We start from the raw sequence: 24519 nt of genomic DNA on the forward strand, positions 1-24519 counted from the left end.
TTCTTTGGACTCATGGTGAACAATCACTGAAACAACTATATGATAACATCAACAAGTTCCATCCCACCATCAGACTCACCATGGACTACACTCCGAAATCGGTTGCATTCTTGGACACACGCATTTCCATCAAGGACGGTCACCTCAGCACTTCACTGTACCGCAAGCCCACAAATAACCTCACGACGCTCCACTTCTCCAGCTTCCACCCTAAACACGTTAAAGAAGCCATCCCCTACGGACAAGCCCTCCGTATACACAGAATCTGCACAGATGAGGAGGATCGCAACAGACACCTCCAGACGCTGAAAGATGCCCTCATAAGAACAGGATATGGCGCTCGACTCATCAGTCGACAGTTCCGACATGCCACAGCGAAAAACCACACCGACCTCCTCAGAAGACAAACACGGGACACAGCAGACAGAGCACCCTTCGTCGTCCAGTACTTCCCTAGAGCGGAGAAGCTACGACATCTTCTCCGGAGCCTTCAACATGTCATTGATGAAGACGAACATCTTGCCAAGGCCATCCCCTCACCCCCACTTCTTGCCTTCAAACAACCACACAACCTCAAACAGACCATTGTCCGCAGCAAACTACCCAGCCCTTCAGGAAAACAGTGACCACGACACCACACAACCCTGCCACAGCAACCTCTGCAAGACGTGCCAGATCATCAACACAGATGCCATCATCTCAGGTGAGAACACCATCAACCAGATACACGGTACATACACTTGCAACTCGGCCAACGATGTCTACCTGATACGCTGCAGGAAAGGGTGTCCCGAGGCATGGTACATTGGGGAGACCATGCAGACACTACGACAACAGATGAATGAACACCGCTCGACAATCACCAGGCAAGACTGTTCTCTTCCTGTTGGGGAACACTTCAGCGGTCATGGGCATTCGGCCTCTGATCTTCGGGTAAGCATTCTCCAAGGCGGCCTTCACGACACACAACAATGCAGAGTCGCTGAGCAGAGACTGATAGCCAAGTTCCGCAGTCATGAGGACGGCCACAACCGGGATCTTGGGTTCGTGTCACACTATCTGTAACCCCCATGACTTGCCTGGGCTTGCAAAATCTCACTAACTGTCTTGGCCGGAGACAATACACACCTCTTTAACGTGTGCTTAACCCTCTCTCGACTCACATTGTCTGTACCTTTAAGACTTGATTACCTGTAAAGACTCGCATTCCAACCATTATCTTGTAAATTGAGTTTGTGTCTTTATGTGCCCTGTTTGTGAACAGAACTCCCACTTACCTGATGAAGAGGCAGCGCTCTGAAAGCTTGTGGCTTGTGCTACCAAATAAACCTGTTGGACTTTAACCTGGTGTTGTGAGACTTCTTACTGTGTTTACCCCAGTCCAACGCCGGCATCTCCACATCTTGAGATAACAAAAGCAACTGGAAAATCACTTGCTTCATTGTATGCTGTGTATTTACAATCCAGTTACATATCAAACACTTAAAAAGCATTTGGATAAGTACATGGATGGGAAAGGATTAGAGGGATATGGGGCAAATGCGGGCAATTGGAACCAGCTGGGAGGGCACCATGATTGGCATGGACTGGTTAGGCCGGAGGGCCGGTTTCTGTTCTGAATTACTCTATGGGTGGGAACCATAAAATCCTGCCGGAGTTCAACGGACCTTTCCGTGGTCCACCACTCGGCCGCTCTGCTTCCTGTGGCAGGCAGGACGGTAAGATTCCAGCCTTAGACTCTAATTATCCAGCCATGTTAAAGGACACTGCCCCTTACAGCATGCAACCAATCAGAAAAGGTTTCTTCTTTTTGAATAGGATTAAACAACTATATGGCCTTTTATTCCCTCTGTGTTTTTCTCTCTCCATTAAATTTTCACTCATTGTTAGAGGCACATGTTATGAGAAATGCAAAGACAATGAAGATTATTGCTTTGGTGGAATAGTTTCCCTTCTGTTAATTAATATAGTACAAATAAATGGTGGTCTGAGATACATCTCCAAACCGGAAGGGTTGGAGAGTCAATACTGACCTTTCTTTTGCTGGATTTAATATTATTGGTGTGGGTTAAGCCCACCCTTTGGAAAACCAATGGAAAACCTGCTTCACTTCTGAGGCAAAGGGCTGGATAAGGCACTTAAGTGGCCAGTATAGGGCTTTCCCCGGGATTTAGGACCCCAGGGGCAGAAATCCCATCTGTGGAGAGATGCAGGCTAATCGAAGGCCGGCAGTGTGCCCTCCACCGTGCCGCCCACAATAAAATGAGATAGAACATGGAGGACTGAGTAAGATTCCATTGGTTCCTGATTAGGCACTAAGTGCCTTTGAATGAGGGATCCCCCTGGAAGGTGGTCTGGCAAACCTGGTAGGGTTTGCCTGGCAGCCTTCTGGATGTACAGGAATACTGTACAGCTCCCGTTTAATCTCTAAACCACCACTAAATTCCAACAGGCTCATGGAGAATAGGTGTCGATCTGTTTGAAAATAAGCCTAATTGACAATTGCTTATTGTTCACATTGATGCATGTTTCTTGTTGTTCCCCACACAGATATAAATCAACTTTGGTGTCTAAGACAATATGTATTGCTACAGAGATTATTAAATGGCGAGGCTGTTTGCTTTATTAACCGATTTGCCTTTAGAAATCAATGCATGAATGTTAACTGGTTTTTGTTTAATATGAACTAATAGATCTCTCATGGCTTGCTCATGAATAATTTATGGTTGAGAGCACGTCAATGGTGTTTAGATATTAACCTGCCGATTCCTTTAAAGATCAGTGCTCTTAATCAACAAAAGAATCGTAATTCCTGACAAATTACTGAGGTCACTCAGAGACTAATTGTAACACTTGAAAATTTTGGGGTCCTGGTCAATGACTGACTCATTTGACTTTGTTCTAAATCTGTAATAAGAAGTCTCATGCTTTCTTTTATGTACGGGTTCACCCTCCCTGGCATTTGTCATAAGTAAACCAAGCATGCTTATATTATTTAGCTATGAACCTGGCCTCTGCATCTAATGTCACCTTTCAAAATGGACAAATCCAGATAATATTAGCTGATAGTAATTCTTTGAGATCATTTGGAGGCAAATTGAACATTTTGAAAATTGCAGATCAATAACGAGTCTTTTTTATTTTGCGGATTATTTTACACCTGTGACAAAATATGATCCCTCGTTTATTGTCATTGACATCTGAAGTGTGATGGATGCAAGGTAGATTATAGCTGTTTTTTTAAGGTATAGGTAATGATTTCTCTGCACTTTTGCATGACGTAGAATTGAAAGGTAGGGCTGGATTTAATGTGGCAGACATTGCAGCCAGGCCCACTTCACTGCAGGAGAGGCTGCACATCAGTCTCTCAACAGTATGGAACACCTCCATTGATTAAGTTGGATGTGGAACAGGCCCTTGGGGGAAACTTGCCTGCTCATGGCAGGTTGTCAATTAGGCACATTATTAAGCCAATTGACACCAATTACCCTGAGCCCACTGGAATTTAGTGGTGGCTCAGGGATTAAATGAAAGCTGCACAGTTTTTCCTGTGCCTCTAGAAGGCTGCTAGGCAAACCCTATTGGGTAGGTGCTGAAAGCCACCCCCTTGTCCTTGCATCTGACTCACCCTAGCCCTGCTCCTCTGACCAGCTCCCCATGATCCCCATCCTGCCCTTACTCACCTGTGCCGCTTGTCCCACAGTGGTCGCAGGCCTCTCTCTCGGTGAACTACAGGCAGCAGCCACCATTCCAAGTGGTGTTGTCTCACAGTGTCAGGAACCTGGGTTTGATTCAGTGTGGAGTCTGCACGTTCTCCCTGTGTCTGTGTGGGTTTCTTTCGGGTGCTCCAGTTTCCTCCCACAGTCCAAAAGATGTGCTGGTTAGGCGCATTGGCCATGCTAAATTCTCCCTTAGTGTACCCAAACAGGTACCGGAGTGTGGCAACTAGGGAATTTTCACAGTAACTTCATTGCAATGTTAATGTAAGCCTACTTGTGACACTAATAAATAAACTTTAAAAAAGACACAACTAAAGTCTTGTCACATACCCAGGTCATAATTTGAATTGCAAAGCAGCACATCACCTCTGGGTTGTAGTTAGACCACTGTAACTATCTCCATAGAGACTTATAATTTTTAACAAGAAATCTGAATTTGCAGTGTCTAATTTAAAGGATCACACAACAAGATTTTAAGTTTTATAACTTTTACTGCAAGAAACTGTTATGAAATAGAGTTGATTTAAACAATTTATACGTGTATTGAGGACATTAGAAACAAAAAATCAGTTTAAGTTTAAGCTTCATTTGTGTTCCTATATTTGTTTTTAAGAAAGGGCGCAACCCTCAGTTAGCTTCATGTTAAACAAAAGTGCCTGCATGTCTATAGGTTTTAGTCTAACTTTAAACTGTGCCTGCATTGTATTTGAGGTTTTACAACATAAAAGCAATTATAGGCTTTAAAAAGCTGCCAGAGGTAGTAGTAGAGGCGGGTACAATTTTATCTTTTAAAAAGCATTTAGATAGTTACATGGGTAAAGAGGGATATGGGCCAAATGCGGGCAATTGGGATTAGTTTAGGGGTTTTAAAAGAAAAAGGGCAGCATGGACAAGTTGGGCCAAAGGGCCTGTTTCCATGCTGTAAATCTCTAAAGGAATAAAGAACAGAAATTTCTAAGTGAGGTCAGAAGCAGAGAGAGAGAGAGAGAGAGAGGTTCCCAGTGAAAAGACAGAGCTGCAGCCCTGATGTCGTCAGCTAGTGAGAAGTAATCAGAAGGTTGGTGGCACCTTAATGCATTCCGTGAAACAGCAGTATTAAGTTGGTATGGTTGGGGATCTGAGAGATTGTGTAGAAGCTTGAATGCATGTAGCGAACAAGGACAGAGGAAGACTGAAACAAAGAGGTTGAAATCCTAGTTGTGGATCCTCGGTGAAGATATATGGGAGAAAGCCTTGTGTAGGAGAAGATTTCAAAGTGTGTTATTTGGGAGTTGTGATTGGAGACCCTCTTGTGAAAATCAGAGTCCCAGTGAGACCAGTTAGCTCACAGTATGATAAACATCTGGTGGGATTTGATGAGAAATCTACAGAGGTTGTTTCAGGTGGCATCTGTCACTTGCATTCAAAGTACGGTGTGTCTGACCACATTTTGCATTTATGGACTTTCAAAATAAGGGGGATGCCATATCGGACCAAGATGAGGAGAAATTCTTTTACACAGACGGTTGTGGATCTTTGGAATTCGCTACCCCCGAGGGCTGTGGAGGCTCAGTCGTTGTGTATGTTTAAGCTAAAGATTGATAGATTTCTGATCAGTAACATAAAGGGTTATGGGCATAGTGTAGGTAAAGGGCATTGAGGTGTCCGATCAGCCATGATCGCATTGAATGGCAGAGCAGTCACAATGGGCTGAACAGCCTACTCCTGTTTCTATGTTTCCATCGAAACATTGAGAACTATGAAGACATTGGGGTGGAAGATATATTTTGTAACTTGTGTAATCCTTACTGATGTCTGTGGATCTATGAAAGGGTAGCTGGAAAGAAGGAGTCGTGTATTGTAATCAATATTTTCTTGTTTAATATATGTTTTATTCTTTTACTAAAAGTCAATTGGCAGTCATGCAACTCTGCTCATCCATATCTCTGAACAAAAAAATGTTGGCTGAAAATTTCCCATCCCACCTGCCGTGGGAATCGTAGTGTGACAGAAAATTCGGTGGACCATTTAAAAGTCTGTTAAGCTTGGGCTGGAATTTGCTGTCTTGGGGCGCACGCAGCCAGAAAGTCCCGCCCATTATGACCTATTGAGCCAGGGTTCCAATTTGGGACCTGACTACCTAGTAGTACGCAACCGTGCCATTTCCTCCAACATTCCGAAGATGTGCGGATTAAGTTGATTGGCCATGCTAAATTGCCCCTTAGTGTCCCAGGATGTGTAGGTTAGAGGGATTAGCGGGGTAAATATATGGGGTTACGGGGATAGGGCCTAGGTGGGATTGTTGTCGGTACAGACTCGATGGGCCGAATGGCCTCCTTCTGTACTGTAGGGATTCTATGATTCTATAGTATCAGCTGGGATTGCAATAAAACAAACTCAAAGCAAAGCCAACGTAACACTTCTCTTTTAGGCAACTTATACTTTAGACTTTGGAACATAACTTTCCAGTTAAGTTTTGAAACAACAAAAAATCTCCTGCTCCACAGTTATACTTTGTACTGTCCCTTAAGTGGACATTAAAGAAGTTCATACAAGAAGTCCAAAGTGACTCCTGGATCACAAAGAATTGATTCCAATCTTTACCATTCTTAGCTTAGTAAATTTTAACCCCAGGCTATCTTTCATGGCGATGATTTTCCTGGAGATTCGCCCTCTAGCTTAAGCTAAGCAAATCTTACAACCTTGTTTCAAATTCTCATGAACTCGGTCCTTTCAATACAAGTGCAATTCTCACCTGCATTCTGTACAGTGAACCAGAAAGACTTGCTACCATTATCTGTTCCCTCTCAGACCCTCCTTGCCTTTTGAAATATATTTTAGGAGAACCTTGTAAAACCCATCTCCATGACGATGTGAATCACATGGAACTTGTATCAGGCTGAAATGCTGATCAGCTATCTTTGAGGCCCCAATGTGATTTATTTATTCGCATCAAAAGTAGGCTTACATTAACATTGCGATGGAGTTACTGTGAAAATCCCCTAGTCACCACACTACACTGTTTGGGTACACTGAGGGGGAATTTAACATGGCCAATACACCTAACCGGTATGTCTTTTAGAGGAAGGGAGGAAACCGGAGCATTTGGAGGAAACCCGAGAGAGAGAACACGCAGACTTGACACAGACAGTCACCCAAGCCAGGAATCGAACCCGGGTCTCCGGTGCTGTGAGGCAGCAGTGCTAACCACTGTGCCACTCAAAATTATATTCTATATTGGAATTACGTAGACAATTGAAAGTGTGACAGTTAACAACCTAACATTTGCAACACCTTCCTGGGACTTGGTGACTAACAGTCTCCACACTGTCAGCAACAGATGCCTTTGCAATTGTCTAAAAGTATGAACATCTTGCACCTTCTTCCCAGTAAAACAACCTGGCTCCCCCTAATCCTTCACAACCACGGCTTGTTGCCAGGCAGAATTCAGAACGGGTCACATGACCCCTTTCATTTTACCCCACATTGCAAACACAGTCCCTAAAACCTAACAAGCTCATAAACCTTATATTTACAGCACCATTAATTCAGGAGTTTTGGAAGGAAGGGATTGACATCTTTTGTAGTCCTGATTTACAGTTTCATTATTAGATAAAATGTTAGTTCTGGATGGAGCTCATATTGCGACTGGCAATCAAATGCTTAATGCAGCTGTTGCATGAAGAGTAGCACTTAGTTCATGGAAGAATACAAAATCACCACTTAGTGCAAGAGCCAAACACAAACCCACTAGACGCACCATCTGAACAGCTCTTTCTCTACCACAGGATTAGGAATGATGGATCTCAAGCTATCACTGTTCAGACAGGCACAAAGAAAAGTCTTGCCTTGAGGGTGGAGACAAATGTAATTATTCTTTCTGGCCTTTCTTAAGGGAATATTTGAAGTTGAAGGTACACACCCCTAGAGAGTGTTATTCCCTTCTATTATGTAAAAGTACTATTATTGAAAAGACTGTGGCAGACCCACAGTTAACAGCTGGCAATTTCTCCCAGTTCATTTTCTTGTGTTACAGATAATCACTGGCAGTATGTGAAATTCCATGGGCATTAGGAACACCATTCTGCCTCAACCAGACTTCATGTGTAAAAATATAGAGTAAATGTTGGCTGGCTTTTCCAGTGGTCCAATTATAACACTCCATTACCACCTCAGCTCTTGTCAATTAAATCAGCATAGCTGAAACATCAACCCAAAGATCGCTTTGATTTCAATGGCTCGGCATCATGCCAGATGGTATATTTAGCCACAGGATCATTGGAAACACTTACTAGAGGCAACTTTACACTCATCTTGATACTCTTCCTCTGCGAACATTTCTTGTTCCCTCAGCTAGAATCTTACTGTCTCTCCCCATTCCATTAGCAACAATATACCCCACTGGTTAACAAGAAATAAGCTTTGCTAGGCATTATATCTCCCATTGACAGACACCCCTTGATTAAAATGTTCAAAGAGAACAAAGAAAATTACCTTCATCGGTCGGGGCATTGAAATATAATAATTGGCAGGTCATGCTGCAGCTGCACAGAACCTTAGTTAGGCCTCATTTAGAATATTGTGTACAATTCTGGTCGCCACACTACAGAAGGATGTGGATGCTTTGGAGAGGATACAGAAGAGGTTTACCAGGATGTTGCCTGGTCTGGAGGGTATTAGCTATGAGGAGAGGTTGGATAAACTTGGTTTGTTCTCACTGGAACGAAGGAGATTGAGGGTTGACCTGATAGAGGTTTACAAGATTATGAGTGGCATGAGTGGATAGTCAGATGCTCTTTCCTAGGGTAAACAAAATCAAGTACTAGGGGACATAGGTTTAAGGTGCATGGGAAAAGGTTTAGAGGAGACGTGCAAGGCAAGTTTTCTTTTAAACAGAGGGTGGTGAATGTCTGGAATGTGCTGCCTGGGGAGGTTGTGGGTCTGCCGGCAAAATTAACAAGCACAAACCATGGATAGAAACCACTCATCATGGTATTGTAACATAAAATGGTAGGAGCAGGTCTGATTGCTGTATTTAAAGGGAAACTAAATGAATACATGAATAGGATGGGAATGGAAGGAAGCAGACTCCGTAAGTGCATACGTTTTAGTTCAGGCAGGCAACATGATCGGCACAGGCTTGGAGGGTCAAAGGTCCTATTCCTGTGCTATACTTTTCTTTGTTCTTTGTTTGTCTTTGTATAGCATAGGAACAGGCCCTTTGGCCCTCCAAGCCTGCACCGAGGCCTTGTTTCAGACAGCAAATTCCAGCCCAAGCTCAACGGACTTTTAAATGATCCACCGAATTATCTGTCTCGCTACGATTCCCACAGCGCGTGGGATGGGAAATTTTCAGCCAACATTTTTTTGTTTAGAGATATGGATGAATAGGGTTGCATGACTGCCAACTGACATTCAGTAAAAGAATAAAACATTTATTAAACAAGAAAATATTGAATACAATACACTACTCCTTCTTTCCAACTACCCTTTCATAGATCCACAGATATCTGTAAGGATTACATAGGTAACAAAATGTATCTTCCACCCTAATGTTCTCAGTAAGTAAACATAGAAACAGGAGTAGGCTGTCCAGCCCATTGTGCCTGCTCTGCCATTCAAGGCGATGATGGCTGATCAGACACCTCAATGCCTTTTACCTACACTATCCCCATAACCCTTTACATTACTGCTCAGAAATTTATCAATATCTAGCTTAAACATACTCAATGACTGAGCTTCCACAGCCCTCTGTGTAAAGAAACTGCTCCTCATCTCAGTCCAATGTGCCAACCCCCCCTTCTTTTGAGCTGAGGTGGTAATGGAGTGTTATAATTGGACCACTGGAAAAGCCAGCCAACACTTACTCTACATTTTTACACATGAAGTAGGGCTGAAATGGTTGCTACGAGAGGACACAGGTTTAAGGTGCTGGGGGGTAGGTACAGAGGAGATGTCAGGGGTAAGTTTTTCACTCAGAGGGTGGTGGGTGAGTGGAATCGGCTGACGTCGGTGGTGGTGGAGGCAAACTCGTTGGGGTCTTTTAAGAGACTTCTGGATGAGTACATGGGATTTAATGGGATTGAGGGCTATAGATAGGCCTAGAGGTGGGGATGTGATCGGCGCAACTTGTGGGCCGAAGGGCCTGTTTGTGCTGTGGCTTTCTATGTTCTATGTTCTAAGTCTGGTTGAGGCAGAATGGTGTTCCTAATGCCCATGGAATTTCATATACTTTATTTCACTTGTTTTGAACATGCGAAATACTTACATATGCAAAATACTATACGCTACTATACTCTCACACCATACTCTGAATGCAAGCGACAGATCCCACCTGAAACAAGCTCTGTAGATTTCTCATCAAATCCCTCCAGATGCTTGTCACACTGTGAGCTAACTGGTCTCACTGGGACTCTGATTTTCACAAGAGGGTCTCCAATCACAACTCTCAAATAGCACACTTCGAAATCTTCTCCCACACAAGGCTTTCTCCCATAGGTCTTCACCAAGCCTGCACTAGGCTTCCAAGCCTGTTCGTCAAACAGAAATGGACTGTTATAAAACAGGCCGGCCAAGGTATTTCTGAAAGAGCGGGGACTTTTATTTTTTTTCTGAAAAGGAAATGGCTTCCTAGATCTGTTAGATCAAACAGCATTGAATTCTAATTCAAAGGACCGTGACTGGAGGCAAAAAGACCTGCCATGAACAAAAGTAATGGCTGGCAAGTTACTTATTCAAAATGATGGGAACTTGCCACAACTCCAAAAAAACAGAAACTAGAAATTTGGATGTTTGATACAATTTGCTGATGAGTTACTGCATCTGTTTTGCTATTGAAGAATTTGTGCAGACCAATGTGCAAGATTCTTCTTGTAAATAGGCACAGGCATCATGATTCATCCACATCTGTTGTTTCTGTGCAGGCAGCTAGAAACTTCAAGTTCTGTTTGTTTAAATCACTGTAGCATGCAGCCAGTTGAATAGCTGTTGAATATGCCTGAGCAGAGGGTGGCAAAATCGTGAGAAGCTACTTGGCGCCAGCCCAACCCTCTTAAATGTGAGATACATTTCGGGGCGGCAATGACCTAGTGGTATTATTGCTAGACTATTAATCCAGAAACTCAGCCAATGTTCTGGGGACCTAGGTTTGAATTCAATTTAAATTGAATTCAATAAAACATATCTGGAATTAAGAATCGACTGATGACCGTAAAAAAAATTGTCGATTGTCAGAAAAACCCATCTGGTTCAGTAATGTCCTTTTAGGGACGGAAATCTGCCATCCTTACCTGGTCTGTCCTACATGTGACTCCAGAGCCACAGCAATGTTGACTCTCAACTGCCCTCTGAACAAGGGCAACTAGGGATGGGCAATAAATGCTGGCCAGCCAACAAGGCCCATTCCCATGAATGAATAAAACAAACCTGGAGGTCATGTTAAAACTGAATTTGAACTGAGAAAGAGCCAAGAATGGGGGAACATGGTAGGGGTTGGGCTTCAAGACTTTCCTAGGCTGCATAGGAGGAGGAGGGATGCAATCTATACCTGGGGATCAGGAAACCCTCCAGGCAAATTCTCAAAAGGTCAAGGCACTAGATGGCAGTGTCAGTTAACACAGTAAGAAGTCTCACAACACCAGGTTAAAGTCCAACAGGTTTATTTGGTAGCAAATACCATAAGCTTTCGGAGCACAGCTCCTTCATCAGATGGAGTGGATATCTGTTCTCCAACAGTGCACAGACACAGAAATCAAGTTACAGAATACTAATTAGAATGCAAATTGCATTCTATTTAGTATTCTGTAACTTGATTTCTGTGTCTGTGCACTGTTGGAGAACAGATATCCACTCCATCTGACGAAGGAGCTGTGCTCCGAAAGTTTATGGTATTTGCTACCAAATAAACCTGTTGGACTTTAACCTGGTGTTGTGAGACTTCTTACTGTGCTTACCCCAGTCCAACGCCGGCAGCTCCACATCGTGTTAGTTAACACCAGGAGTCAAGCTTAAGAACCTGGATACATTCAATTGAGAAAGAAAGAATTTATGAGAAGGGTGCATCGTCTGTGGCTAAATAAGGAAGTTGAGGATGGTATCAATTTGAAAGAAAAAATTGTACAATACTACAAAGAGTAAGTCAGAGGATTGAGAAAATTTTAGAAGCCAGCAATAAAACAAGACTAAAGAGGGAGAGATTGGAATATTAGAACATAGAACAGTACAGCACAGAACAGGCCCTTCGGCCCACGATGTTGTGCCGAGCTTTATCTGAAACCAAGATCAAGCTATCCCACTCCCTATCATCCTGGTGTGCTCCATGTGCCTATCCAATAACCGCTTAAATGTTCCTAAAGTGTCTGACTCCACTATCACTGCAGCCAGTCCATTCCACACCCCAACCACTCTCTGCGTAAAGAACCTACCTCTGATATCCTTCCTATATCTCCCACCACGAACCCTATAGTTATGTCCCCTTGTAATAGCTCCATCCACCCGAGGAAATAGTCTCTGAACGTTCACTCTATCTATCCCCTTCATCATTTTATAAACCTCTATTAACTCTCCCCTCAGCCTCCTCCGCTCCAGAGAGAACAGCCCTAGCTCCCTCAACCTTTCCTCATAAGACCTACCCTCCAAACCAGGCAGCATCCTGGTAAATCTCCTCTGCACTCTTTCCAGCGCTTCCACATCCTTCTTATAGTGAGGCGACCAGAACTGCACACAATATTCCAAATGTGGTCTCACCAAGGTCCTGTACAGTTGCAGCATAACCCCACAGCTCTTAAACTCCAACCCCCTGTTAATAAAAGCTAACACACTATAGGCCTTCTTCACAGCTCTATCCACTTGAGTGGCAACCTTTAGAGATCTGTGGATATGGACCCCAAGATCTCTCTGTTCCTCCACAGTCTTCAGAACCCTACCTTTAACCCTGTAATCCACATTTAAATTAGTCCTACCAAAATGAATCACCTCACATTTATGAATATGAGAGAAAACTAGCATGAAAAACACAAAGATATTAAAACCTTGTACAAATATATAAAGTGGAAAAAAGTTCATTTTTTTCCTTGGTCCCTTAGAAGGCAACACTGCGAATTAATGATGGGGAACAGGAGAATGGTAAAGACTTTGAAAAAATATTTTGTATCTGTCTTGATAGCAGAAGACACAGAAAGCATTTAAAGATTAGTAGAAAATCAATGGAAAAAAGGGAGAGAGGAACTTAAAAGAGTCATGATCACCAGAGAAAAAGTACCAGAAAAATTATTGGGACTAAAGTTTGACAAGTCCCTTGGGACTGATGGCCTACACGATAAGGTCTTAAAGAACTGGCTGCAGTGATAGTGGATGCATTGATTGTGATCTTCCAAAATTGCTCAAATTCTGGAAAGGTTCCAGCAGAATGAAAAACCGCAGATGTAATACTTCAGTTCAGGAAAGGAGGGAGACAGAAAGCAGAAAATTATAGGCCAGTTAACTCAACATCTTTTGGGAAATGCTAGAATCCATTTTTTTTCCTTTATTCTTTCATCGCATATTGGTGTTGCTGACAAAGCTAGCACCTGCTGCCCATCCCTATTTGCCCATAAAACTGAACATTTCAGAGGGCAATTAAGAGTCAACCACATTGCTGTGGGTCTGAATTAAATATAGGTCAGATCTGGTAAGGACAACAGATTTCCTTCTCGAAAAGGACATTAGTGAACCAGATGGTTCTTTAAGGACAATCAATGATAGTTTCATAGCCACCAGTCCTGAGAAGTTTTCAATTCCATTCATTGGATGAAATTCCACCAGCTGTCATAAGAACATAAGGACTAGGAGCAGGAGTAGGCCATCTGGCCCCTCGAGCCTGCTCCGCCATTCAATAAGATCAGATCATGGCTGATCATTTCGTGGACTCAGCTCCACTTACCCGCCCGCTCACCATTACCCTTAATTCCTTTACTGTTCAAAACTGTATCTATCCTTGCCTTAAAAACATTCAATGAGGTAGCCTCAACTGCTTCACTGGACGGGGAATTCCACAGATTCACAACCGTTTGTGTGAAGACGTTCCTCCTCAAATCAGCCCTAAATCTGCTCCCCCTTATTTTGAGGCTATGCCCCCCAGTTCTAGTTTCACCTGCCAGTGGAAACAACTCCCCTGCTTCTATCTTATCTATTCCCTTCACAATCTTATATGTTTCTATAAGATCTCCCCTAATTCTTATGAATTCCAATGAGCATAGCCCCAGTCTACTCAGTCTCTCCTCATAAGCCAACCCTCTCAACTCCGGAATCAACCGAGTGAATCTTCTCTGCACTCCCTCCAATGCCAGTATGTCCTTTCTCAAGTAAGGAGACAAAACTGTACACAGTACTCCGGGTGTGGCCTCACCAGCACCTTATACAGCTGCAACATAACCTCGCTGTTTTTAAACTCCATCCCTCCAGCAATGAAGGACAAAATTCCATTTGCCTTCTTAATTACCTGCTGTACCTGCAAACCAACTCCTTGAGATTCTTGCACAAGGACACCCAGGTCCCTCTGCACAGCAGCATGCTCCAATTCTTTACCATTTAAATAATAGTCCATTTTGCTGTTATTCCTACCAAAATGGATGACCTCACATTTACCAACATTGTACTCCATCTGCCAGACCCTCACCCATTCACTTAGACTATCTATATCCCTTTGAAGACTTTCAGTGTCCTCTGCACATTTTACTCTGCCACTCATCTTAGAGTCATCTGTGAATTTTGACACACTACACTTGGTCCCCAACTCCAAATCATCTATGTAAATCGTAAACAATTGCGGTCCCAACACTGATCCCTGTGGCACACCACTAGCCACTGATCCCCAACCAGAAAAACACCCATTTACCCCCACTCTTTGCTTTCTGTTAGTTAACCAATCCTCTATCCATGCTAATACATTACCCGAAACACTGTGCACCTTTATTTTATGTAGCAGTCTTTGGTGCGGCACCTTGTCAAATGCCTTCTGGAAATCCAGATACACCACATCCACAGGTTCCCCATTGTCCACTGCACATGTAATGTTATCAAAGAATTCCACCAAATTAGTCAAACATGACCTTCCCTTCATGAACCCATGCTGCGTCTTACAAATGGGACAATTTATATCCAGATGTCTCGCTATTTCTTCTTTGATGATCGATTCAAGCATTCTCCCTACTACAGAAGTGGAGCTAACTGGCCTATAGTTACCCGTCTTTTGTCTACCTCCTTTTTTAAACAGTGGCGTCACGTTTGCTGTTTTCCAATCTGCGGGAACCATCCCAGAATCCAGCGAATTTTGGTAAATTACCACTAGTGCATTTGCTATTTCTCCCACCATCTCGTTTAATACCCTGGGATGCTTTCCATCAGGACCAGGAGACTTGTCTACCTCTAGCCCCATTAACTTGCCCAACACTACCTCTTTCATGATAATGATAGTTTCTAGGTTCTCACCTGCCATAGTCTTCCTGTCATCAATTTTTGGCATGTTATTTGTGTCTTCCACTGTGAAGACCAACACAAAATACCTGTTCAATGCCTCAGCCATTTTCTCATTTCCAATTATTACATTCCCCTTCTCATCCTCTAAAGCACCAATGTTTACTTTAGCCACTCCTTTTTGTTTTATATATTTGTAGAAACTTTTGCTATCTGTTTTTATATTTTGAGCTAGCTTACTCTCAGAATCCATCTTTTACTTTTCTTTCGTGGCTTTCTGCTGACCTTTAAAGATTTCCCAATCCTCTAGGTTCCCACTAATCTTTGCCACTTTGTATGCATTTTCTTTCAATTTTATAGCCTCCTTTATTTCCTTAGATATCCATGGCTGATTATCTCTTTTTCTACAGTCCTTTCTTATCACTGGTCTATACTTTTGCTGAGCACTGTGAAAGATCGTTTTGAAAGTCCTCCACTGTTCCTCAATTGTCCCACCATAAAGATTTTGCTCCCAGTCTACCTTAGCCAACTCCTCCCCATCCCTTTGCAGTCTCCTTTTTTTAAGCACAAGACACTGGTATTGGATTTTACCTTCTCACGCTCCATCTGTATTTTAAATTCAACCATACAGTGATCGCTTCTTCCAAGAGGATTCCTAACTGCAAGATCATTAATTATTCCCATCTCATTACACAGGACCAGATCTAGGATAGCTTGCTTCCTTGTAGGTTCCATTAATACTGTTCAAGGAACCAATTGCGGATACATTCTATGAACTCCTCCTCAAGGCTGCCTTGACTGACTTGGTTTGACCAATTGATATGCAGATTAAAATCCCCCATGATAATTGCTGTACCATTTTTACATGCATCAGTTATTTCTTTGTTTATTTCTCGCCCCACCATGATGTTATCATTTGGTGGCCTATAGACTACGCCTATCAGTGACTTTTTCTCCTTGCTATTTCTAATTTCCACCCAAATGGATTCATCCTTTTTTTCCATAGAACCTATATCATCTCTCACTACCGCCCTTATGTCATCCTTAAATATCAGAGCTGCACCTTACCTTCCTGTTGGTCCCTCCGAACAGTCTGATACCCCTGGATATTTAACTCCCAGTCATGACCATCCTGCAACCATGTCTCTGTAATGGCCATTGGTGGGATTTGAACCCATATCCCTAGGGCATTAGTCTGGTCTCGAGATAACTAGTCCAGTGACACTACCACTACACTTGCATCTTCCCCAATAATAAGGAGGATATGTAAAAAATCATAAAACCATGTTGATTCTGTTTGATTGTATTATGAAGGGGAAATCATGTTTGACAAACGTATTAGTTGTTTGAGGATGTAACAAGCAGGCTGGATTAAGGGATACCAGTAGATGTAATCTATTTGGATTTCCAAAAGGCATTCAATAACGTGCCATATAAAAGGTTGCTGTAGAAGATAAGAGCTCACAATGTTGGGGGGAATATGTAATCATGAATAGAGGATCAGCTAACTAATGGGAAGGGCAAGGTTTTCCGCCAGCAGAAGAGGCCCACGGTTGGCATCTTTCTGTCCCACCATTGTCAATGGGTTTTTCCCATTGTTCACAATCTCCACCGTCAGGGAATCCATGGCAGGGGATTGCCATCAATGGGACTGGAAGATCCCACTGGTGAGAACACCCGGAACATTTTGGCCAGAGTGTCAGGACAAATGGAACCTTTTTCAAGTTGACAGGTTGTAACTAGTGGAGTGCCACAGGGATCAGTGTGGGGGCCTCAAATATTTATGATCTATTATTAGTGGCATGGTTGAAGGGACTAACTATATTGTAGCCAAATTTGCAGGCTATAAATAGGTGGGAAAGCAAGTTGTTTTGCATCCTCATTTGCTGTGGCGTAAATAGCGACACTGTCTCCCCCCAAACCCTGCCCCCACCCCACTCCCCACCCCAAGTAATGTAATGTGGTTCTCACAGAAAGGTCTGGAACAGTACCATTCTGTAGAAGGGTCGTTTAGATCCAAAACATTAAGTATGTTTCTCTGATCTGCTGACTATATCCAACATTTTCCATTTTTATTTCATATATCCAGCATCCACAGTATTTTGCTCTTTCCAAGCATCCTGCCTCCCCACAGTAGTAGCTGCTTTGTTCCTCCAAATGTCTGTAGTTGCTATCTTTCTCTCTGTCCCTGTGTCTCACAAGGCAGCCACCCTTTTTTGAGAGACAGTGAAGAAAGGTGTGAAAACTGTCACTTGATTTCAATGGGCTTCTATTGGAGATTCACCCCAATAGTATCCATATCACAGAGGTATGTCTCCATGCTGGGGTGTTTCTGGAATTCCCAATTTTACCTCAAGTTAAAGGAGACATTTAAAAAATGGCCTGTTAAAGTCCAGCATCTGTAACAGTAATCCTCTCAAATTCTGCATACCTTTACTCAGATGAATTTGAGATTTTGAAAAAAATCATTCATGAAATGTGTGTGTTGTTGGCTAGGCCAGCATGTATTGCCCATCCCTGATTGGCCTGAAGAAGATAGTGAGATGCCTTCTGGAACGGTGGCAGTCCATGAGGTGTAGGTACATCCGCAGTGCTGTTAGGGAAGAAATTCCAGGATTTTGAGCCTGCGACAGTGAAGGAACAACAATATATTTTCAGTTAGTGGCTTGGAGGGGAACTTCCAGGTGGTGGTGTTCCAATCTATCTGCTTCTCATGTCCTTCTAGATGGTCGTGTTTGTAGGTTTGAAAGCTGTTGTCTAAGAAGCCTTGGTGAGTTCCTGCAGTGCATTTTGTTGATGGTACTCACTACTGTGAGAGACAAAGATTGTTATGTCTCTACGTAACATGAAACAATGCCAATAGATTCTTAAAAGGGAGAACAGACATGTGAGTCATAGATAAGCCATTATATCAATGTTTGTTTGTTACAGAACGTTGCTCTGTCTTTAGCCATACAATATCTAACATTGCACAGTATAAATCACAAAACACTTAGACATCAAAGTAAACTCCTCAATGTAGTGAACAGGAAGATTCATCCATTTAAAATGTAAAACTGTTATCACTTAGTCTTATTTTGCTTCTGTGAGCTGACTGATAGGGAGTAAACATGATGCTCGGCCTAAGCATAGAGAACCCTTGGAGTTCCCTATGTTTAGCCTCAGTCAAAATCAGTTTATCAATTCTCAATTTTACACAAATAGTATTTCTTTCTTGAAACATCTGTAGATGTCACTTCTTGTCCTTTTTGCCCACCAAACTCTTCAACATAAGGTTGAAGGTGATGGTGGTGTAATGGCACTGGGCTAGTAAATCCAGAGGCCCAAGCTCTGGGCACCTTGGTTCAAATCCCACCACCGCAGCTGGTGGAATTTTGAATGCAATTAACAAATCTGGAATTTAAAATTAGTCCCAGTAATGGTGACCATGATAACTACCGTTATATTTTGTAAAATTCCATCTTCATCACTCACGCCCTTTAGGGAAGGAAAGCTGCCATCCTTACCTGGTCTGGCCTACATGTGACTCCAGTCCCACAGCAATGTGGTTACTCATAACTTTGCTTTGAACTTACCTGGTAAGCCATTCAGTTCAAGGGCAATTAAGGATGGACAACAACTGCTGGCTTTGCCAGTGATACCCAAATTCCAGGAAAGAAAATCAAAAAATATTCATCAGCATTTCTCTTGTTAGATTATATTTGAACGAGTGGCAATACAAGCTGAAAAAATTGAGAATAATAATGATAAAAATGTTAATATCCTATTAATGCATTGGTACAGCTAGTACTTACATATCCTTAGTTTAGTTTTAATCTAAAACTAAATAATTTTTCTATTTGATTAATCATATATTCATCTTATTAAGGCTACATAGTTTTAATAAAATAGATGTCTTATTTCAAATTGTATCAATTTATGAAATTAATTTTAATCCTATTTCAACAGACTTTGCTAATTCCACAATTATTTCAATGTCAATGTGTTTTCAATATTACAAATGAATTACCCTGGCCACAGTTTTCCCACTGGTAGGTGATAATGGATTTATCACTGATCTTGCAAGCAAAAATGTGATTAACATCAATAAAAGACAATCTTGTCCATTGCTATTCTAACTGCTGTAAAATATTTAACTTTAAAGCTGTGTAGGTACTTTAACAGAGAAAAAAAAAATCCTATATGTAATGATTCAGGAAGCCCAACTGGAAAGGAACATAGTTTATTACAGAATACAAAGTAAAACCACTATTGTGATGTACACAAGCTAGCCCCTGTCTGGGACTACAGTTCAGCAGGCCCAGTCCTGGGCCTGCCTTATAAAAAACTCAGGTAATGAGTTCCAGCTGAGCAGGCCACCGCCTGTTACCAGTGAAACTCATGCTCAACGAGCATCACCAGGAAATCAATCAGTGATTCCCCATGGACCTCGTGGGGCTTATCACACTGTACATGACTAAAAGTTTTCTCCCAGGGACCTTCAAGAAAACACTGATCCTACTGTTTCGAAACATATCGTCTGTCTCGTATATTCCAATGACAGTTATTAAAAGAAGAAAACAGTCAGTAGGATCTAACTAAATTGATCGGAGTTAACATTCTTGAAAAAATAAAATACATGTCAATAAAGGTTGTAGCAACAGCAACAACTTTAATTTAAAATGTGCCTTTTACATAATAAAATTTGCCAAGGGGGGAAAACACAGAAGAATATACAAAAACAAGCCGGGGATCAGAAGTCAAAGCAGTAGATTTTAAAGAACATCTTAAAGAAGGAGTGAGTGGGGGTTGAAGGACAGAGAGTTGAAGGAGGCCAATCCAAAGCTTTGGGACAAGGCAGCTAAAAACATAGAATCCTAGAATCCCTGCAGTGCAGGAGGCCATTCGGCCCATCAAGCATACACTGACAACAATCCTACCCAAATCCCATTCCCGTAACCCCACGTATTTACCCTGCTAATCCCGCTGACAATAAGGGGCAATTTAGCATGGCCAATTCACCTAACCTGCACATCTTTGGAGTATAGGAATGAACCGTATAGCACCCGGAGGAAACCCACACAGACACAGGGAGAATGTGCAAACTTCACACAGACAGTGACCCGAGGCCGGGATTAAACCCGGACCCCTGGCTCTGTGAGGCAGCAGTGCTAACCACTGTGCCACCCTGACTACTAATAGAGGAGAAATGCAAATCAGGGATATGCAAAAGGCCAGATTTGGAGAAGCAAGGTTGTAGGATTGGGGAAAGTCAGATATATGGTGGTTGTTGGGGGGAAACCATGTTGAAATTTGGAACCAACTTCAGAAATATGAAATCGAGGCATTGCCAGACTGGGAACCAATGCGGGCTGAAGCAAACTTCATGAATCTTGGCATCCTGTTTAACACGGAGATGGGCGTTTGACTCTCTAGTCACTTCATCACTAAGTCAACATACAAGCATCTCCAAAACGTCATCCATCCCCATATTTGCCTCAGCACATCTGCTACTGAAACCCTCACACTTTTATCCCCTCCAGTTTCAATTACTTTAATGCTCTCCTGATCAGCCTCGCATCTGGAATGCTGCATAAACTTGAGATCATCCAAATTGTAACTGCCCATGTCAAGCCTTCTAACAAGTCTTGTTCACTGATTACTCCTGTGCTCACTGTTGCACCATGGCTCCTGGTCCAGTTTTCCCTCCAAACAGCCTTGTCACTTCATACATTTCTAACTCTACACTTTCAATCTGATTTCTTGTGCATCCTGGTTTTAATTTCTCCCTCATTGTTAGTGGTGCCTTAATCTTCTTTTAAACTTCACCCAACTCCTCAATTGGATGCATTATTATGTGCCCATCTGTCCAATTGGGTTGGTGCAATCACTTACCATCTGTTGCATTTCACAATGATAAACTAAATTAAGCATACTTGATATCTATATACAAATGGTGAACATATGTTCTCAATCGTATTTTTGATGAGGTAACAGAGATAGTGGATGAGAACAATGCAATGAGATTAAAGCGGTGGGAGCAGCATGGATGGAGAATTAGCTAAAGGATAGAAAACAGAGAACATATGAACATCAGATTAGGAGCATGATTAGGCCACTCGGCCCTCGAACTGTCCCCTGTCAATGAGATCATGTCTGATTTGATTGTAACCTCAACTCCACATTTCTACCTATGCCCAATTACCTTTCACCCCCTTGTTAATCAGGAATCTATCTAGCTCTGCATTAAATATATTCAAAGATTCTGCTTCCACTGCCCTTTGAGGAAGAGTTCCAGAGACTCATGACAAAGAAACAAAGAACAGTACAGTACAGGAACTGACTCTTCGGCCCATCAAGCCTGCGCCGACACATGACGCCTTTCTAAAGACCTTTTGCCTCGACACAGTCCATATCCTTTTATTCCCTACCAATTCATGTGTCTGTCAAGATGCCTCTTAAACATTGCTATTTTACATCTGACCCTCAGAGAAAATGGGCAGGATTTTACAACCTCGCTCAGATGAATTCCGGCCAATATTTCTCCTCATCTCTGTCTTAAACGAGGGATCCTTATTTTTAAACAGTGATGCCTAGTTCTAGATTCTCCAACAAGTGGAAACATGCTCTCCACATCCATCCTATCAGTACCCCTCAGGATCTTAAAAGTTTTGATCAAGTCACCTTTTACTCTTCTAAATTCTCGTGGATACAAACCCAACCTCTCCAACCTTTCCTTTTAAGACAAACCTGTCCATTTCTGGTATTAGTCCAGTAAACCTCCTCTGAACTGCTTCCAATGCATTTACATCTTCCCTTAAATAAGATGACCACTATTGTGCACAATATTCCAGATGTGATCACATCAATGCCCTGCACAACTGAAGCGCAACATCCCTACTTTTGTCATCAATTTCCCCTCACAATAAATGATTCACGGGTTGTGGGTGTTGCTGGCTGGACCAGCATCTATTGCCCATCCCTAACTGCCCTCTGTGGATCTGGTGTCACATGCAGGCCAGAACCAATGCAGATTGCAGATATCCTTCCCTAAAGGACTTGTTTTCTCTAAATGAATGTTTTGCCCTTCAGAAATCAAACTATTCACATGGCAGCAAAATAAATTAACATTGTCTGAATGTATTTTAACCAAGAGCAATAAATTTATTCTGTGGGTACATACATTTCAGTGTGCAAAGTGGAAGGATGTTGGTACCCGCGCCAGTAACTGATGCGCAATTGATTCACACGGGAGGCTAGTATGTACCCGGGAATAAAGGCTTTTATTCACAACAAGAATAGAGCACACTGCTTAACAATACTATCCCAGACTAAGGGCTACTAGGAAGTAGCAGTGACCTTTATACTCCTGTAAGAAGGCGGAGCCAAACGGAGTGTACCACAGAACAATGCTAACAGGTGGAACACCCCAACCCTAACCCCAACAGTAACAAGAGTAACATATGTACAAGTACCCATAGTGGTAACCATCTATGGTTCACCACACTTTTGTATATAGGTTATAGGCTATGCGGACCCTTCAGCTGTGGACAAGTAATCTGGACAGTGACAAAGGTTTCTATTAGTAACACTTTCTTTGATACATTCTTTGATGTTCAACGTGCTGAATGTCAACTCACTTAGTGTGTCATGAATCTTGTCTTCTAGCTTGGTCAGACATTTCATGAATCTTGTCTTTACACTATTTGTACACACTCCTGGTTGGTTAGAATGTCTGGCCTCTGTTTGTGGCTTCTCATGGTATTGAACTCGGTGTTTTGGCTTTTGTTTTCTGCATTGGCACTTATGTTGCCCTCTGGTGTCACATGCCTTACATACGGCATTGAAAGCTGGGCATTTTCTTGGTGCATGTATGAAGCTGCACTGTTCACATTGCTTAACAGACATATACATAGCCTGTATGTAGACTTTGTTTAGCCACTGGTTTCATACCTGTCGGGAATCGAACCCAGGTCCCTGGAGCTGTGAGGCAGCAGTGCTAACCATTGTGCTCCCTTAAAAGTATATGCACAACAGCCAAGAGGAGATGTGAAATAAATAATAAATAAATTGAAAATATTTCCAATACTGAAGGGTCGATCGTCAAAGGGTACGATTCAAGGTGATTGCAAAAAGTACCAGAGGCAATATGAGGGAAACCTTTTTCAAACAAGGCACGTTGAAGATTTAGAATGCACAGCCTGAAAGAAACAAGTTCAATAGTAATTTACAAAATGGAAGTGACCAATACTTAAAGGAGAAAATAATTGCAGGGATTTGGGAAAATAAAGGGAAGTGGAACTATTTAGATTGCTCTTCAGAAGATCCAGCACTGAATGTGGTGTACTATTCCACGATTCTATGGTGTACCAATCCCTCCCTTCAATATACAATGTAGATACAGGCTGGAATTCTACTGCCGCTCCCACCACGGATTCGTAGCGGGCGAGGGGTGGACAATGGAAATGCCTGTTGACCTCGGGCGGGATTATCTGGTCTCGGATCGAGCGAGGCCATAAAGTATGGATTAAGAGTTTTGCAAAACAAATCAGCAAATAATTAAGAATTTTAATGCTTAAAATACAAGTTAGAAAACAAAGTAGAAACAGAAACATATTCTGGCTATTTGTAAATACAAATTAATTTAGTTAATTGATGCAAAACGCAATGCATGGATAGAGATTGCACTTACAATGCAAATATATTTTATTGCTATATTTTTATAAGTAAATTGATACGAGACCAAATGTTGTTCAATGTACTGTATAGATGAAATTCTGTCCTTTTCTCTTCAGGGATGATGCATTCAAGTGCTAATGAGATGAAAGTCCCTTTTATCCCAACAGGGACACTAAGTGAAATTAGTGTTGACAAGCTTAATCTAGTCTTTACTAGACATGAGTCTACAAAACAGAATTATCTGTAATTCTGCACCAATTGCTATTAAATTGGCAATTTCTCTCAAAGATCGCAATTACAGCTGGTCCGGGGGAATGGAAATGTTCCACTGGTGCTGCATGGGTGCTCTTTCGAAACAGCAATTAAAATGCTTCTGGGGAGTTTAGGGGAGTGTTATCCAATCATGCTGTGCACTACACACAATCTAAGAGTCTTGATGCTGTCACTGGTGAGAAAGTAGCAAATGGTTCCGGAAGATAACATCAACATCCCTCAGCTTGAAGGGTACAAATGCAGGCTGTTAATTTTATTTTTGAGAAGAATACTGGAAATGAATCAATTGTATCAGATTAAACACTGCAGGAATGAAATTGGCCATCGGCAGAAATGCAAAATAGGTGACAGCGAAATGGCACTCCACTCACCCCACTCCTCGACTTTTCTATGAAATGAAAATCGGCCATGGTTAAAACAGGCAGTCGAATATCTATCG

The 24519-nt window shown here is 42.2% G+C and overlaps 1 protein-coding gene across 2 annotated transcripts in view; it reads right to left on the bottom strand.

Moving 5' to 3' along the window:
* cdh13 (cadherin 13, H-cadherin (heart)) overlaps positions 1-24519 on the bottom strand; it is a 1022665-nt gene that overhangs the window by 733542 nt on the left and 264604 nt on the right. The gene's annotated exons all lie outside the window — the stretch shown is intronic.

The sequence above is a fragment of the Mustelus asterias genome, chromosome 4 (assembly GCF_964213995.1).
Source record: "Mustelus asterias chromosome 4, sMusAst1.hap1.1, whole genome shotgun sequence".
NCBI classification, from domain to species: Eukaryota; Metazoa; Chordata; class Chondrichthyes; order Carcharhiniformes; family Triakidae; genus Mustelus; species Mustelus asterias.